Below are 17,060 nucleotides of genomic sequence, written 5' to 3'. Positions count from 1 at the left end.
TTGCCCACGGGTGGAGTAGCCAGGCTGCAGATGCAGAGGGAGAGGGTTGGTCCCTTCTCAGACAGCCATGGCAGCTTCGTTACTCTGCCTGTGATCTGAGGGCCAGCAGCAGCGCGCAGCCCGGGAGCCCGAGGAGCCTGGGGCCGAAGAGAAAAAAACTGTCTCTATGTACACTTATCAAATACCCTACCACGGTTCAAACCCAGTGGAACATGTTAATGAAATGTCTGCAATGCTCGTAATAGCAATACCACTAGAAAGGAATTATGAAATTCAAAGCCCACACTGTTGCCATCCCTCCGAAGCCTGTGCAGTGGGTCTGAAAGGCAGCGTGGGTTGGAAACAGCTGTTCCTGTTGCACAATAATGCAGGGCTGTAGAGCAAACAATAGCCTGCTTTTGTGTTTAAAATTTTAATATGTTGTAATCAAGGACATTATTACATTCATTGTGAAAATACTGCATTCAGTTTGTGTATTTTGGTCACAGATGTTTGGGGCCTGGCCTTAACTTTCGTGCTTGAGGGAACTTTCTCCCTTTCCTCACTGGGTCCCAGCCCCATTTAGGGGCCTGAGATCACCTGGGAACTTGTTAGAAATGCAGAATCTCAAACTCTGTCCCAGACTTTTGGACTCAGAGCCTTCATTTGAATGAGATCTCAGAGTGATTTGTGTACACATTAAACTGAGAAATGTCCTTGAAATATGGGGCTTTTCAAACTGCAGTTGCGTCGACCCATATTTTACCTTATCTCGGAAGAAGACTTTTGGTTTAACATTGAATTCTCTGGCCTGAGAGTCTACAGGTTTCTAAAATGAAGGTGGTCCTAAATTTCCTTTACATTTACAAAGCACATGTGGAGGGGATTTGTATGGCAACTATCTTTTAGAAACAGACATGAGGTCTCGTCCAGGTTTTTTTTTTAAACTTCAACATGTGCAGAAATAGATTTCAAATTAGTTGTTTTTTATAACTAGCAAGTTAGTCCCAGAAGAATCATAAGGTAGCAGGAATAGATATCTTTTGAAATCTCTTTTTATTTTTAATTTGTCTTATCATCAAGGACGAAGGGCAACAAAAAATGTCCCCAATCTTTTTGTAGTAGGCAATCAGATAGGCATGAGCAGAGCAAAGATGACGGGACAGGTACAGAAGGTCACCAGGGCAGGAAGCCCTAGGCCCCTAGCAATGGGCACCACGGGCAACTCATGCCCTGGCTGATGTGGCTCAGTGTGTTGGAGCATCATCCCACAGATGGAAAGGTCCCAGGTTTGATTTCCTGTCAGGGCATATCTCCAGGTTGCAGGTTTGAGCTCCCCAGTCAGGGAGGGTGTGTGGGAGGCGAATGGATTGAAATAAAAACAAAACAAAGGTGGGAACCTAAGTATGTACCCCATGGTAGCCTTTTCTCCCCTAGCGTATCCCTGGGCATGTGTTTTAGACATTTGCCGTGTGGTTCAGGCGCTCCCCTGACCTTTCCTCCCCTGGGGTGTTGCTAGTCATGTGGTAGAGACCCCCTTACAGGAGGAACAGGGGGGTGACAGAGAACAGCCTCATATGACTCCCATATAAGCCCTTGCGTCATCACTCCCTTAAGCAGTAAGCCCTTAAGACAATGAGGTTCTGACCCGAATCACATCCTCTTGGGAACAAAGCCTCAGGTCTGTAGACCAGAAGGACAGGGTTGTGCCCAAAGTAGAGATAAGGCCTCAGTTGTGTTTCACACAACTTAGAAAAAAACAGCAAGGCCAGGCTAGTGATGCCACAGCTGACATCAGGACCAGCTGCAATGACAATGACCCCCTGCCCCGGTGCCCAACAAGCAGTACAGACCGTGGCTCTGAAAGGACACACCTAGCAAAGGTGATGAATATTCCATTGAGATTGTCTGCTGGAACTTCCCCTGAGGTCCCCACCTTCAGAGAACAGGCATCCTGTTCTCCCTCTCACACACCCTCACCTTCCTCCAGCCCCTTCTCAGGTGTGCTCTTCTTCCCCCGGGCTTGTGACCTTTGCCTTTTTTTCTCCCAAGTTCTAAGGGCCCTTCTTTGGCTTCTGGAACTGGTTTCCTAAGCACCCACAGCCCAGCTGCCTCAACTTTTCTAACTCTGGGACTTTCTAAATAAACTTTCTCTTACAATTTGAGTTCCTGGTTCTGAATTCTCTCTCTGCTGAACTCAAGTGCTGAGGTTGCCGAATGGAGAGCCTGTGACATGCTGGTGCTGGTTTACCACTAACACTTTGATGCACTGCCCTTTCTTGATTGTTATATTTGAGGAGAGGCTGAAAGACATAAAATAAATACACTGTCAGAACAATCTTGGAGTGTAATGAGAGTGGAAAATGATTTTTTCTTGTGTCATTGACTGTGAGAAGAGTTTGGAAAGACACTAAATGAAGTCTATTCTTCGGGGGATTTAGACCAGTCCTCCACCAATGGTGCCAGCACGCTGTGGGCGGAAGTGAGTTCTCTAGTCTCTAAGAAATTGAGATGTTTTCAGAGGATTTTTTTTTTTTAAACCAGAAAAATGGTGGGTATAGTTTACGGATGTTTAATAAATTAAATTGTCTTTGAATTCACCATCCTTTACAGTTCATTTACATGAAAGATGTGTTTTTCAAGACGAAATAAGCAATACATGTTTTAGGGTGACTTATATTTAAAGGTCTTCCTGCCCATTAAGGTTTACTTACTGTCACTCATGCCTGTGACATGTGACTGCCGTATGTTGAAAATATCATGCTGGATGACTGTGACTGCCGTATGTTGAAAATATCAAGACCTATTTCCCTGTGAGTTACTGATTGCATCCACAGAACACAATGAATAGAAACCTATCAATTTTGTGCTCAAGTTGATAATCTGAGCCTACTTTTATCAGCCCACCACCTGATAAAAGCACTGTGTTGAGGAGGAGCCCTTCCAGCTTGGTTCAGCATGGAGCAGAGCTTCCTCCTCAACTGCACTTGGAAAACACCTTTGAGCTCACTTCAGCCACCTACTGGTGGGTTTATTTATTGCAGCTCTTCAGCCTGCTCACTGAGGCCGGCAGAGAATCGTGAGCTGAGGGTAACCTACCAGAGTCCCACCTCAATCTCTACATGCTTTAACCTTCTCACTACTCTGAAAGATGCTGCACTGGTGTCTTTGGGAACATCACCTTCCATCTATATTTCTCAGACATAAAATCTCTGATATCCAGATATCCCTGTAAGGGACTCTGTTGGAAGGGGGTGACTCTGATCTTCCCAGGCAGGCAGGGCTTTCCTGTGAACCACACACTGTGGTTCCTTTGGAAGTTGCTTCTGATGCTATTTCTGGAGGTGGCATAGCCCCATGGTTGGAATGTGGTCTGCAATTCCACGGTGCTGGGAAGCTGGGACTTTGAGGAAATTCTTTGCCCTATTGTTCTGTGAGTGTGTTAATACAGTTTCCATTTTGCAGGACTGCTGCCCTATCCCCTGAACTGTCAAGGCAAATAACAACGCTCTGTACCCGTGCACTTGTGACCTTTCCAAGCACGTTCATATTTGCCGTGTCGCTGGACGCTCTGAGGCAGCAGCACTCGTGATATATGCCTCCTTTCGGGTGAATATAGTGAGGACCAGCTGACACGGAGCAGGGAAGAACCCCTGTCTCTGAATCCCAGCACTGTCCTCCAGAGGTTGCCAGCCTGCATTTTGAAATCACTGGCCTGAAATTAGAATTTTCACTCACCCTGGTTGCCTGAGGGATCTAGCCTTTAGTTTCCTTGTTTGTAAAATAGACACATGGCAGTTCTCTCTCATGGTTTATTTTGACAATCCAGTAACATGGTATATTTCACAGAGGTGACCACGTGGGGTGGCTATTTGCCATCGTTGCCCTGTGGACCTGGCACTGCCATGGCCTGGGCTGGCTGCCTGTTGCTGTCCTTTTTCCAGGTGTTGAGTCTCTATTTGATGCCAGCCTTACCTCTGGATTCATATTATGGTCATTCTGTGTCTGCTGACACTTTTGAAATGAGTCCTTCTTAGCCACCAGATCCCCTCCTATATGCTGCCACCCTCTCAGACAAAGAAGAAGGCTGGAAAAGGGGTGGGGTAGAAGAAAAGGTCCTTTTCATCTACTTCCCTGTGACTGAAGAGATTCAAATTCTCAAAGGGCTCACCTTTTAGTGAAAACCCAGTTTACCTGCTCACACATGATTTTAGCTCCCAGTAGCAGCCTGCTAAGTCATGGCCCTTGTTTATTTGTCCTTGGCCATTTTCCTGGGCATCAATGTCAGGCTGAGAAGAGAGGCCAGACCTACGTCCTTGCCCCCTTCCCTGGAAGTTCTACCCTCCCGGAGAAACTGGGAGACAGGGGTCTAGGGCTTTCGATGATCACATCGCAAAGAGATGGCTCCCAGGTCCTTGAGAATGACACTGGGGGACTGCAAGCCCAAACGAACTATTTAGCTTGGAAAAGGATGTACAGACATTTCAGAGAGATAGAGATGGAACTTGCAAGTTTTTCGAAGGAATGGCTCTGTGGACAGGGAGGAGAGAGGATTTTTTTCTCCTTTTCATTGTCTGAACTCTACTATCTGTTATGTTTCAGGAAAGACAATTCTCCTTCTGTAGAGGACTGTTTGGAGAGGTCTCTTGCTGACAAGCCGGCCGGATGACTGTTTGGGCCGGCCTGCCCTCTCACTAGACGACACGTGTGGACAACTGCTGGACCTGGAGATGGCCCGGGGGGAACGAACGCGTATGGGGGTGGGGCATGTAAAAGGGGCTCAGACAGAGAGGAGCACTGTGGGAGAGGTTTCAGGCAAAGTCAGTGGGGCCTTTGAAAGAGATTTTATTGTCTCTCTTAGTTTATATTTCTCTAGTATATAAAGTATGACACAATTTCATGATGAAATTAAATACTGTGATTGCACTCTGATAGCAGCTTCATGTACAGAGCTGAGGGGTAGGTCTCAACACCCACATAACCTACAGCATCTTCAAAATACAGCCAACTGGGATCACTGAGAGAAAAGTATGCCCCAAAGTGCACCGAGGACTCACCTGGTCCCCATGATCCCTCTACTGGGAAGTTTACACTGCTTACCTTCTCTCCTCTTGAAGATGCATTATCCTAGATGAAAAGAATTTCCTCCAGGCTTTTGTAATGATAATAGTACTCTATATTTTACATGAAATACCGAGGCATTGCTGCTTGCATTATCAACATATCCCTAATAACAGGCGTTGCTTCAGAGATAAAAAACACGGGGCCTCAAAGAGCTGAGTTCTTTGCTCCAGGTGACACAGCTAAAGCAGAATCGGGACAAAATCTAGGGCAAGGTGTGCTTAGTGGCTCTGACAAGCAGCATCTGCTCCAGCCCCAGTTTAGAAGGTCAGCAAGGGAGTTTGGCTGCGCAACGTCTAGGTACTGGCAAGCCCCCAGGATGTTGAGCTGGAGACCACGATCCTTTCGTGGGTCAGGACATCAATTTTACTGGCTCCCAAGCCACTTACATAAAAAAAAAAAAAGACTATCATAGAAAATATCAGAGTACCCAGATGTAGGAAGGGTAAGTACTAGTTAGTGATACTTTAATTTTAATTACGTATGTACAAAATGAAGTTTTTGTTGGGAAGTTCTTAATTTGCAAGCCTGCAAAGGCTCTAATCCCCACAAACTTTTCATTCTACAAGTGCCGAGACTGAGGTCTGGAGAGCGTGAGGGGGTGGCCTGAGGTCACAGAGCTAATCGCCAGCAAACCTCGAACAGAACCTCAGGCATGTTTTGTTTCAGCGCATAGGTGTGTCCTTCCTTCCTCATCCTCCCCCATTTGATTCCTGTGTAATACGGTACTGGGAGATCACAATCTCAGCCCTGCCAGTGTTGGACAGTGGCTTTACAGGGCCTAGCTCTCAGAACAGAAAGGAGTCCTGTTTGTTTTGGAAGGAAAGCTAAACCTAACAGGCAACTGGATGTTGAATAAAGATCTTGTGGGATTAGGGCAAAAACAAGGAGCTTGTCTGTGAAGCTTCTTGGGGGAGCTGGGAATTGAGGAGTCCAGGTGGTCCTGAGAAGCAGCTGAAAGTTCCCAGCCCTGCTGGGCTCCTTTTGCAGAAAGGAAACATGTTGGAGGGACTGCAAAACACCGGCTAGCCTTTGCAGGAGACCTCAAGCCTTTGCAAAGGGCATGCTAACCGCCACGTTGATTGCAAAGCCTACTATAATTGGAGAAGGGAGGGAGGCAGCGGTGACCCAGCTCTCTGCAGGAGGGCTGGGCATGATGCATTACAGATTTGATTTCCCTAGTGTGACAGGGAAGCCTCGGGGCATGCCATTCAGCTGCTTTGTGTCTTAGATTCTCATCTGGAAAATAGAGATGAAAATCCTTCATTATCTTGCCACGCTGAGTGTAGGAAGTAGTTAGGTACAATATGAAGATGAGTAAAGGTTATATATTTTTACAACCGTTAAAATAAACAAAAAAAGAGGGGGAAAGCGTGACAAAAGAATAGAAAGCCAAATGTTATTTTTCATTAAAATCAGGTCCTAAGCATTTAAATTTTATGCCCTATGTTATTGTCTCCATTTATAAAAACCACCTTGCATCCATAAATAACATTTTTATTTTTATGACGAAAAGACATCTTCCAAATGAAAGAGCTCCCAATGGCCAAAGCTGGAACAATTTCAATAGGAAAACAAAGAAGTATTGGAATATAACTCAGAGTATAAAATAAATATCCATGAGTCTGTACTGGTATAAATAAGTAATTGTATTAATAAGTAGATGGGAGAGTGGTGACAAATCTGTTCAGAATTTCAAATAATTTATGTAGATACTTTCCCTCAAGAATGTTGAACATAACTACACCACTTACATGTGGATTATTCTTAGAGGTATCTTACCAAAGAGTACAATAGGAAAGGAAGGAAAATAATAATTTTAGGATGGAAAAAATACAGCAATCACTACTTTAGCCCTGTGGTCAACAGTGGTCAACATCAACAGTGGTAAGTCACATTGATAGTACATACTCTTGATATCACGTGGTGAGAATGGCACTTTATCTCTTGGTCTTCCTCTCAAAACCCATAAGCACAGTCTAGCCGTGAGAACAACATCAGACAAACCCCAACTGAGGCACATTCTATGAAATACCTGACTGATCATAGCCCTTAAATCTGGCAACATCATCAAAAACAGGGCAAGTCTGGGACACCGTCATAGACAAGAGGATCCTAAGAAGATACGACGAGTAAAAGTGATGTGGTATCTTGAATGGGACGTTGGAAGAGAGAAGGGGAATGAGATGAAAAATAAAGAAGTCTCTATAAAGTTTGGAATTTAGTTAATTGCAATCAGTATTGGTTCTTTAATTGTGATAAATGGTCATACTAATGTTAAATGTTGATAATAAGGGAAACTTTGTGAGGGGCAATGAGGACTCTCTGTATTATTCTTACACTTTTTTCTCAGAATCTTAAACTGTTCTGCCATATAAAAGTTTTAAAAAAGACTCTAAAAGCGATGTTAACTTTACAAAATAAATGAGCAAACAAAATTGAAACAGACTCATAAACACAGAGAGAGAAGTATTGCTTGCCAGAGGGGAGGGAGGTGGGGGGACTGGGGGAAAGAGGTAAAGGGACTAAGAAGCACCAAGTGGGAGTTACAAAATACTACAGGGAAGCAAGTAAGCATAGGAAATATTGTCAATAATATTGTGATAACTATGATGGCGCTCATTGGATACTGGAAATATTGAAGGGGACACTATGTAAAGTATATTATTAGCTAACTTTGAAGCTGTACACTCAAAACCAATACATAATAAATTAAAAAATAAAATAAAAATTAAAGTTGGGTTATTTCAGATTGATTTTAGCAAACATATATGGCCTGTGCATCAGAGTGACAGGAATATAGTCTGCACCCTCAAAGGTTGGAAAACATTGAAGGGGACACAATGAAAACATTGAGGTAAACACACCCTGGAATGTGAGGAGATCCGGGATGGCATAATGTTACAAGTTGTAAACGCTGAGGCCACAGAGAGGGGCTCATGGACTGGATTGGACTCCGCTAGGGTTTGGAAGTTCCTCCAACAGTTTATCTGCACCATCTATCTTTACCAAGTAGGTGAGCAGTAGTGCTGTGAGAAGCAGCTTCTTAGGTGATGCATTTATTTTTTAATGTGTTGAATGTGAGGTGCCTGTGGGATATCCAAGTTTAGCTCTCCAGTAGGAAGTCCAGCTGGGAGTCTGCCCACAAGTATGTATTTGGGCATTGTCAATCTGTAAATGGTACCTGAAGCAACAGACGATGTAGGGAGCATGTGGTAGTTCTTCTGCTAAGGGAATAATTTTAATCAGAGAGTTATAATGGAGCCTCGACAAAGGACTGGAGTCCCAGCTGTGCCAATTACTAACTGAAACAGAAGCGAATTGTGTTGGCTTTCTGAGCTTCAATTTCCTAATCTAGAAAATGCAATACTTCCGTTCTTCTCTATCTTTGTGTTGGATGGAGAGGGACAAATCAGTGGATATCGTACAGATCTTTTGTCATTTATAAAGAGCTGCAGAGTCTCTGCTTAGTGCTATTTAACAAATTTGCTTCAGAATTGGTGCCTCTAAGAGCTTAGCTCTCTAAAGTCTGAGGTTTAATTGGATGCCATTGTCTGTGTTGGAGATCCAAGTGCTAAATACAGTATCACGGTAATTTGCACACCATTTGGGCAGATGTTTGCAAGTCATGGCTCTCCACTCATGATCAACTTTCTTTCCTAAATGGTTGACAGGATCGTATTTACTTTCATGTACTAGTACCACTTCAAGAGAAACCTTGAAGCCATTCTGAAAAATTTCCAGTGCAGTTATGTTTTTTTATGACACATAGGTTTTCTGTTTGTAAAACTTTCTAATACACCCTTTGTCAGAAGCTATTGTCTGGCAGAACAAAAAAATGATGGAGAAACCAATGCAGTTCTTACTGAGGAGTCCTGTCATTTTATCACAAAGAAAACTAAGAAGTCAGCTTAGCCAAAGAATATATTCATCTTGGGCAAAAATCAAGGAGATAAAGAAGCCTGAATCACTCCGGAGACTTGATTCTTGGCTTTGGCATGGTGGTTTGCACACAGAGCTTTCTTTCCAGCTAACATAAGCAAGTGCACACTCTCTCCAGATGTGAACCTTTCTGTCTCCTGCCCATGGATTTTCCCTACTATTAACCTTTTTAGAGTTTCCGGCATTGGAATTAAATGTTCCTCTCTGAGATTTCCTTATGAGGCTGTGTAGTCTTTGACCTTTTCATACTAAATATTCTCTTCCTTTAGCCTGAAGCCCATGCGCTGCCTGGCCACACAGCAAGTTCCAACAAAGGTCATGGAGAAAACAGAGGGTAGAGCTATAATGAAAAGGGATTCTTTCTTCCTCTTCTGAAGCACGCAGATAATATTCTCTCTCAATTAATAACCACCTGCTGACTGGTTAGCCTTTGGAGTGACTTTGACAGAATCAAGCTCTCTCTGAAGCAAATTCAGAGTAGCCCCAGCGTGAGAGTGATAATCTATGCTTTGTAAACCATGTTTAATATGTATTTTTTAAAAAATCTGAATGAGAGGAGCATGCAAGTGAACTAAGTGGAATTAAGTTGGAAGCTGCATCTTTCGAGATAAAACGCAGGGTTGTTGAACACCGGAAAGTATTGATCGTTAGGTGTCTCTCACGGGGAAGAAAGATTTGTCAGCTCCACAGTCAGGCGGGAGCTGAGACTCGGTAGAAGGAATTTGTCTTCTGGTCTAAAGGAAGAGACTAATTTTGGTGAAAATTTCGTCCAGTGAGTTCCTCACTCTTTATGTGACCACCTTTTCCAATGTCAAAATAATTTCAAGTGGCCGATGATCTGAAGCCTTGTTTTAGCAGCAAAATGATCCAACCTTGCATTTGACCCACACTTATTGCTGCTCATTGTAGTGTGTGACCTTAGCCATGAGCAGTCATGTCTTTGAGGCCAATTGTCTTCATTAAATGAGTATATTAACTTAACAGGCCATACACTTGTTGAGAAGACTCAGTGGGAACTATCCATGTGGAAGGTTCTTGTACAGCATTGTAGAAATGTGCATCGTTGTTATACTGTCCTCTTACTTTCAGATATGACCAAACAATATTTGCAGATGATTATGTAAAAATGGAGTCATTCGGGCATGAAATAGGATAGGAGGAAACTAGGACAATTCTTTGGCGAGTTGAATAGGGAAATGGAGACAGAGTTGAACACAGTAGCCAGGTAACTCACAGCCAGGGCACCAGTGCTTGGCAGAAGCAAAACTTGGAAAACAGGGCCTCACCTCCAGGGTAACTTTTCCTTCCCTGGGCTTCCTCCTTGGAGAGAACCAAGGGCCTCAGTTTTGTTCCAGTTTCTAGGCCTCAGTTTTGCTGCAGTTTCAGGCCCAGGAGAGCAGCAAAACCAGGTGGGTGATGCCAGAACCAACTGCAGTGATTAAAGACCCCCTGCCTTGGCACTGACCAACCGGAGGAGACCATGACCCTGAAAAGGCACACCTGGAGAGCTGATTAATATTCTGCTAGAAATTTTCCCTGAGACCTCCTTTCTGAAGATTTCTGCCAGCACGAGAGATAAAAGCTTCATGATGAAGGACCCAGCACCCACACTCCCTCGGGGGTGCAGCCCATACCATTCCCTTTCCCTCCTGCTTCCCCCACTTTTTTCCCCACAGCAGACTTCTCCTAAATGCTAAAGCAATGAGCACCTGGTAGCCTGTCCCAGGCTAATCCCCTGAACCTGTCCCCAGAACTTCCTTTTCTCTGTCTTCCCAGTGGGCTAATGCAGCCCAGCCTAACCTCTCCTGTTGCTTCCTCTATGCTAAGCCCTTCTTTGTTTCACTGCCCCCAGCTTTAATAAATGGATCCTCATAGTTACTGGGACTCATGCTGCGAACTCTTTTCTACCCAAAGTCAAGAATCCACTTACTACAGCTCATGCTAGGCAGACCCGCTCAGGGCCAGCCCCTGTCTGGTAACAAAGAGACGCCCACCCAGTATCATTATGTCCTTATCAAAAGGGGGACATTTGGAGATGGAGATGGGCACACCCAGAGGAAATGTGGTATAAAGATGGAGGGAGAATGTTGTCTCTAAGTCAAGAGACACTGGAGGCTCCCAGAAGTGAAGGGAAGGCACGGAATACATGGTCTTTCACAGCCCTCGGAAAGCACCAATCCTCCAATACTTGGACGTCCAACTTCTCACCTCCAGAACTGTGAGGGAATCTGTTTCTATTGTTAAAGTCCCCCAGTTGTGTTACTTTGTCCTGGCACGCTGATACACCACCCTTTACCCGAGAGGCAAGTATTATTTAGTTATTTGTCAGCTTCCTTGATTGATGGTTTAATTTCACTGGGGCTAAGCTACATGGGAACAGGGACTTTGCTCATCTTCATCACAGCACCTCTAATGGTACCTGGAAAATAGTAGGTGCGACACAAGCGATATCTGTTGAATGAAGTGTGATATTTGGACCCAGCATGGGCAGTAACAAATGTAGGAGTGGCTGAGCTCTGGTTAGACGGAATCAAATGAGGCAGGGGCCTCATTTGACATGATAGTTTTCATTTTAATGTTAAGCAAAGATTTGCTCTGGAAAATTACCTCCAGCCAACAAATAAGCCATCCCCAAATAGTAGAAACATTATACTCTGATCTGCGAAGTATATCTGATAACAAGGATGGCCTTGCTCTTGCTCTCATAGTATCAAAATTGGAGTATAAATATTTAAGATATAAGTGACATGCAAAATGGATACCAATCACTTATAGTTAACTACTATGTAGCTTCTCTAGCTCACATTTAACTTCTCCTTGGAAACCAACCATTTGTAGCATCCATCAAAAGGATCCTTGGTGAGGTTCTGCGTTCGTTTTCTACTGCCCCCATGACAAATTACCAAAAACTTAGTAGCTTAAAAGGACATGATTTTCCTCTCTTTTAATCCTAGAGATCAGAAGTCTGAAATGGGTACCCCTGGGCTAAACTCAAGGTCTGTGGGGAGGCTGTGTTTTTTCTGGATGCCCTAGGGGAAACCTGATTTCTTCCCTGTGCACTGTGTGGCTCATGGCCTGCTTCTACTCCCAAAGCCAGCAATGGACAGTTGAGTCTTTCTTATGCTGTCATCTCTCTGGTTGTGACATTTTTACTGGTCTTTCTCCTGTTTAAGAGGGATTGTGATTCCATTGGGCCTACCTCGATAGTTCAGGATATTCTGTATTAAAGTTAGATAATTAGCAACTTTCATTATATTTGCAAACTTCTTTTCCCCTTGTTGTATAACATAACGTATACACGAGTTCTAGAAAATGGGACATTGCCATCTTTGGGGGAGGCCATTACAAGTCCTAGTGCCTACCGCAAGTTCTGTAATGCTGGTGCTCTCAGCACATGACATTATTGTCAGGGGTTAGAGGGCTTTTTCATGCCTAGTTAATGATATGCTCAAAATTCTAATCTTGGGGTTGATTTATGAGACCCAAGCAAGAATATGGGTTTCCAAATATGGTCTAAGAACAGCGTTTTAAAAATCTGTTCTGCAGGATATTAGTAAACAGTACACAAAAAAAGAAGTGTTTTGTGGTCAAATCCCATCAGCAATGCAGATTAAGGAAAACTAGTTCTGCTATTTCTTTGCTGAAAGATTTAAAAGCCTTTATCAACATGCATTGTGGTTCGTCAGAAGGCTACTGTAGCATTCAGGGTCCTGTAAACCATTCAGCCCCAGAAAGCTTGTTGTCGCAGAGCTAATGGTCTGTGGAACACACTGAGATGTTCTGGTATAAAATGAAATGTAAAGTTCTAGAGGGAATTAGGAGTGTCTCTGGGCTGAAGGATCCACAAGAAATTGGCTTCTGGAGTTTGCAACACATTGTCGTACTGACAGTGCCTAAAACAAATGAATCTTACGTGGGGATTGAAAATAAGTTCGCTACTTAGAAATCTTCATAGAAGGGAATTGCAGGAGGCTGCCTTGACATCTCCTTAATTCAACATGTTCAAAACTGAATTTATTATCTTCTCTCTCCCTTTCCCCATTTACCTTAGTGTTATAGGCTGAGTAATGTGCCCTGTATTCATATGTTGAAGCCCTAACCTCCCGTATCTCAGAATGTAACTGTGTTTAGAAGCAGAATCTTTAAAGAGGTCATTATGTTAAAATAGGCTTCTCTCAGAGGGCCCTATTCGGTAAGACTGGTGTCCTTATAAGAAAAGGGGATTAGCATGCGGACAGATAGAGAAGGAAGGCCACATGAAGTCACAGGGAGAGGGAGGGCCACCTGGAAACAAGACTCTCCTGAAATCTCCATCTTGAACTTCTACCCTGCAGATCTGTGAGAAAACAAGAGGCGAGCTACCTGTTGTTCAAGCCACCAGTCTGTCACTTTATTAATTGTCAGAATTGCTTTGGTAGATGTATTAGTTTCCTGCTGCTGCTATAAGTTACCACTTAGAAATGTAAGACAACAAATGTGTATTATCCTACAGCTCTGGAGTGCAGAATTCTGAAAAGGGCTGTATTCTACTAGAAGCTCCAGGAGAGAATCCAATCCTTGCTTTTTCAGGAGCATTCCCTGTTCCATGGTCCAGGCTCCATCTTCAAAGGCAGTAGCACAGCATCTTCCAATCTCTCTCTTTCTTCTTCTGTTGCTACAGGGCCTTTTCCCTCTCTGATGTCATCCTTGCATCCCCTTGACTCTGACCCTCCTGCCTCCCTCTTGTGATGACACTGGGCCCGCCCAGATAATCCTGGATAATCACCACATTTGAAGGTGCTAAATATAATTACACCCGAATTTACAGATTCCAGGAATTAGGGTGTAGACATCTCTGGGGAGGCATTGTTTTGTGTGCCATGGTAGATACAGATGGACAAGTGGTGACCTCTTCCAACCCCAGTTCAGTTCTCTGAAAAGGATGACTTTCGAAAAAGGTAAATACTTTTCTTTCTTTCTTTATTTTTATTTATTTATTTATTTATTTAAAAGATTTTATTTATTTATCTTTAGAGGGGAAAGGAAGGAGAGAAGGAGAGAAATACCAATGTATGGTTGCTTCTCATGAGTCCCCTGCTGGGAACTGGCCTGCAACCCAGCATGTGCCCTGACTGGGAATCGAACTGCGATCGTGTGGTTCACAGGCCCGTGCTCAATCCACTGAGCTACACCAGCCAGGGCTCTTCATTTATTTTTAACAAGGTTATGGAAATAGGCGAGCATCTCTATTATAACTTCACAGTGTTATAATTTATATATGTGTGTATATGTGTATACACAAGAGATATATATGTATTTCTTGTTCACCAAATTCCCATTCCTGTACAAAGCAGTTAATAGAAAAAATTTTATGGAATCATGATGAATTTAACAAAAGGCTAACACAATAAAGAAAAGAGAATAGAGAGTCCACACTTGATTCCTTTTAACTGCTGTTGACTGGGGACAGGTGAATACAGAGGAATAGTGAAGAAAATCTATTGTTTTAAATGACAGATGTATAAGATGATGTTTCTTGAGGCAGGGGAGTAAGTAGATACCTTGGAATAGCATATACATTAGAAAAATGTGAGGAGGTTTTTAGGAATCTTTAAAAAATGAATGCACACAAGGGAATATAATTTGCAGCTCCACTTTGAACTGCAGAATCAATAAACAGTAAGAACAGAAGTTAAATGGTGATTAAACAGTGACGTGGCAGGATTTAAACCTGCAGATTAAAGATGAAAAACTTTCCTGAAGACAATCAGGGGAGACATCTGCTACTGTGTATGAGGTAGCACAGAGAACCAGACGCGTTTTAGGAAGTCTTTCTTCCGGGTAAGAATTTTGGTTTTCGCTTAGTAAGCAGAGTAATTAGTAAAGATGAAAGAAATGCACTTTGATATCTCTTGGTTGAAAGTATTTGTGCCTATGTGCTGTTGAGCTGGTTTCAACTCCTGGGGACCCTGCAAATGAGTGATGTTCACATTGCCCTGTCCCCATCTGCCCTGCTCGGCTCCCGAGGACCCATGCCTGTGCCTCCTTCTATGTTGTCAATCCATCTCATGTTTGGTCTTCCTCCCCTCATGCAGCCTTCTATTTTTCCCAGCATTATTGTCTTGTCCAAAGAAATCTGCCTTCTTATGAAGTTGGTCAGTGGCAGCTTTTTTGTTTTGCTTCCAGTGGTGTTTCAGGCTTAACTCCCTCTAGGGCCTACTTGTTTACCTTCCTGGCAGCTGGGGCATCTGTAGAGCTCTCCAACACCCCATTTCTAGTGATTCAATTGTTTTCTTGTCAGCCTGCTTCACTGTGCAGCTTTTGCATCTGCATGTACTGATTGGGAGTATTAGTCTTGGTCTCTAATGGCATATCCTTGTTCGTGGAGATCCTTCCTAAGTCTCACATTGCTGCCCTTCTGAGTCTTAGACTTCATTTAATTTCTTGGCTGAGTCTATATTTGAACTGATAACTGAACCGATATTGGTAAAATCTTCAACAATTTCAATGTCTTCTTTGTTTATGTTAGATACGTACATATTATATGTATGTTTTCTGTGGTCATAATGTTTGTCTTCTTGATGTTCAGATGCAGACGTGCTTTGGCACTTTCTTCTTTCACTTTCATCAGAGGTCATTTCAGATCATTGGTACTTTCTGCCGGTAAGGTGGTGTCATCTGCATATCTTAAGTTATTGGCATTTCTTCTACCAATTTTCACTCCCGTCTCTTCTTTTACCCTTTCCCTGTAAATACTCACTTTTCAGGAAGACTATCAGCTGAAAGCAGAGAGAGGTCACCTGCTGCACAGACTGTTGGGTGACACATGGGTTTAGATACCCAGTGGAGCTGAAATATGTGTGAAGTGCTTGTCTAGCTTTAACCAATCTTTCCACATGAGAGGGCCCCAGAGTTTTATTTATTTCTACTCGATGCCTTGAATATATTACACAACAAATTAACTTTTGTCAGTGTGAGTTTGAACCCTTTTGTTTTGGTCAATTTCTTCTCTGTTTTGGATCCTATGATAAAAGTGTACAGAACATATTCTTAGGACCAAGAAGGACATCTAGAAGATCAAAAGTTGACACTAGCCCAGGCTGGTGTAGTTCAGTGGATTGAGTGTGGACCTTTGAGCCAAACAACCATGCTTTGATTCCCAATCAGGGCACATTCCTGGGTTGCAGGCCAGTTCCCAGCAGGGGACACACGAGAGGCAACCATACATTGATATTGCTCTCCCTCTCTCCTTCCCTTCCCCTCTAAAGATAAATAAATAAAATCTTTTTAAAAATGTTAAAGTAATTTTCTTAAAAAAGAAAGTTGATATTAGAGCCTGTTTTTATCTTACCCATATATGAGTTAAATTTTTTTCCTGAAAACCTGATGGAAGCCTTAGAATCTTCTGTCATAAAATCATATGGAAGTATTGGCAGGTTTGTAACAGGGTGCAGCCAGGAGGGAGGCTCCCCAAAAAGGAATTTGGAATGGGATCCAGAACTCAAGGTATCCTGGAAATATTAGAAAGACATATAAGATGTCCTCACCTCTCCCTCTCCTCCCCACAGGTGTCAGTTGGGAGAAGGGACAAATGAAGCAGGGCTACTGAGAGCTGTTTTGCATAGCAACAGTTTTGCAGCTAACCCCTGGAATGGTCATTTAACATATCTGTAACTTTTAACTGGTTTCATAGATGTGTTAAATAGCTGTGGCCATGCTTTGAGCCAGGGAGAAGTGAGTGACTTCTAGCCAGGATGTAACTGGGGGCTGGTCCCTCAAGTTACAGCGCCTGTGTGAGAGCTTGGAGTTGGTTGGCTCCACGCCATGGGGCCACACCTGCCCAGACTCACTATGGCAGCCCAGTAAAGCTGGGAGGGTATGGGAGTCCTTGCAGGTGTAACTGATTATAGAAGGAGTTGGAAATGGGGCTGCAAAGGAGGACTGGTGTGGGGATTTAAACTCAGACATGGCAGCCATTGGGGAGAAAGCCATGCGGTTTTGGGCAGAGTTAGGACCTCCTCTTGCCCAGGTGAAGGAAA

This window comes from Sturnira hondurensis, unplaced genomic scaffold (genome assembly GCF_014824575.4).
Source record: "Sturnira hondurensis isolate 20B ecotype Veracruz unplaced genomic scaffold, ASM1482457v3 Scaffold0014384, whole genome shotgun sequence".
NCBI lineage: Eukaryota > Metazoa > Chordata > Mammalia > Chiroptera > Phyllostomidae > Sturnira > Sturnira hondurensis.
This window is presented reverse-complemented; position numbering follows the sequence as displayed.